The sequence below is a fragment of the Vespa crabro genome, chromosome 6 (genome assembly GCF_910589235.1).
Source record: "Vespa crabro chromosome 6, iyVesCrab1.2, whole genome shotgun sequence".
Lineage (NCBI taxonomy): Eukaryota > Metazoa > Arthropoda > Insecta > Hymenoptera > Vespidae > Vespa > Vespa crabro.
The window spans coordinates 9210119-9212618 of NC_060960.1; the positions used below are offsets into that span (position 1 = coordinate 9210119).

General features: G+C 23.0%; 1 protein-coding gene across 4 annotated transcripts in view; it reads right to left on the reverse strand.

Moving 5' to 3' along the window:
- Nucleotides 1–2004: 2004 nt before the first annotated feature.
- The window catches only part of LOC124424777 (glutamine-dependent NAD(+) synthetase), a 17544-nt gene continuing 17048 nt past the window's right edge, over nucleotides 2005–2500 (reverse strand). For all 4 annotated transcript variants that reach the window (XM_046964276.1, XM_046964275.1, XM_046964273.1 and 1 more), the window contains one exon: nucleotides 2005–2500. This exon is cut by the window's right edge and continues 265 nt beyond it. The gene's annotated coding sequence lies outside the window, so the exon portion shown is untranslated.

The following is a 2500-nucleotide window of genomic DNA, read 5'->3' on the forward strand; positions in this document are numbered from 1 at the left end:
AGATTTTTACATTCTATTACATTAATTATTATTTCTATTGTCATAATAATATTTGTATCATCATCATCATTATAATTTTTATTAACATTTCGACTATTATCATTATCATCGTTTTATCACTATTATATTATTATTATTATTATTATTATTATTATTATTATTATTATTATTATTATTATTATTATTATTATTATTATTAATATTAGTGTTAATATAATTTTTATTTATTATTATTATTATGACTATTATTGTATTAATAATTATTATCAATATTATCCTTATTATTATTTAGTTGTAATTTTATTTACATTCAGTATTCTCAAAAAAAGTAGCACTACAATGTAATATAGTTTTGCAACTTTTTTGTTTAGCGTGTATTAATGTTATTATTATTATTATTATTATTATTATTATTATTATTATTATTATTATTATTATTATTATTATTATTATTAATATTATTATTATTAATGATTATTAATAATTATTATATTATCATTATTATACATTATCGTCGTTATCATTGTCACCGCGTCGTTATTTTAATATTAACTATATTAATTATCGCCTTAATGTGCTTTGATGCGCCTTATATAGGTCACGAGAGAATGATAGTGAGTACTATAAATTTTATTATAACTCAACAATTGACCTTTATAATAATTCTGGTTATATTGATTTTATTATTATTATTATTATTATTATTATTATTATTATTATATATTATTATTATTATTATTATATAAATATTTATCCGCCGTTATGTCTTATGAAATCGACTGTTAACACGAAATAGAAAGAACGAAAAGTGACTCATATATATTTAAAAGAAAAAAAATAATGATCGCTGGCGCACGTACTATATAAAGATGCAATATATATATATATATATATACACATATATATATATATATATATATATATATATATACTATTATACATACATAGACGGTTTACGAAATGAAGTGCATGTGCATGCGTTATTGGTGTATGTTTTTATAGGCATGCATTTTTATATACATATATATATATATATATATATATATATATATATATATATATATATATATAAACTATTTAATATGCCGAATAAGAGAGTCAGAGAGAGAGAGAGAGAGAGAGAGAGAGAGAGAGAGAGAGAGAGAGAGAGAGTGAGGAGGATTGGTTCAATGCATTCGGTTCAATGCGTGTTGGAATATCATTGAAATTCTCTTGATAGATCTTAGGCAGAACACGATTGGTCGATATGCTATATGGTTAAAACGGTTACGTTCTTTGTATGCGGCAAAACAAAGGGACAATAAAATTATATATGTTATATATGCATATAATCCCAAAAGTAACTTACTAATACGTGCCGGTGATTGTAAAATTGTTTTAAACTCTATGTTGTCATATATATTCCTTTTTCTTCTTTTTCTTTCTCTTCTTCTTCTTCTTCTTCTTCTTCTTCTCCTTTTCTTCCTTTTTTTTTGTTTTTTTGTTTTATTTTGAGACGTCTTTGTATCGTTCGCATTATCAATTGTTTATTAAAAAAAAATTCCAAGAGAAAAGAGACAAGTAAGTATGTTGCGAATATTTTCTCTAAATGGAATAGAGAAATTGGCAAAAAAAATTTGAAATTTCAAATTGATACATTGCAAATACGTTAATACCTCTAACTTTTTTAATTTCTTTTCTTTTTCTTTTTTCTCTTCTTTTTCTTTTTTTTTTTTTTTCTTTTTTTTTTTTTTTATACTTCTTAAATACCAAATCTAAAACTTATAGACATCTGATCTTACATATTGATTATCGAATTATTATAAATGTTTCGGCGCAATATTGATAATTCTTATTTCTAATCTTTAAATGGTACCTTCATTGCCAGATATTAGTTGGGGTGGAATGAGGATAAGAGGGATGATTACTACATTTCTTTTTTTTTTTTTTTTCTTTTTCTTTTCTTTTTTCACGAGAATTAATTCTACCATATATTCGATTTTTTAAAAGATTATAAAAATAACGTTTGACGATTAAATATATACATATCTTTATTGAAATATCTCAAATGACTTTACATCATTTTCATAATAATCGGCTTCGATTTTATTGCGCACCACCCGAAGTATCTAATATTTCATTATCTACGAATGTCTCTATCTCACATCGATCTCTTCTTTATTCTTTTTTGAAGAATGTATGGGAAGAAAGAAAGAAAGAAAAAGAAAAAAGAAAAAAAAATGAAAAAAGTGAAAAAAGTGAAAAAAGTGAAAAAAGAAAAGAAAAGAATGAAAAGAAAAAATTTTTAGTTCTTGTAAAATTAATGTCGAAAGATGAGAAGAACGGAAAACTGATAGTTACATTAAACACATGTGTCCTTCATTTGTTTTTTTATGATTATTTTTCTATGTTCGTTTGTTTGTTTGTTTTGTTTTTCTATGCGCTAAAACGTCGTCTTTGCAATGTCTCTCCTTTTGTTCCTTTTTTTTCGAGGGTATCGGTGTAAAAAAAAAGAAAAAAA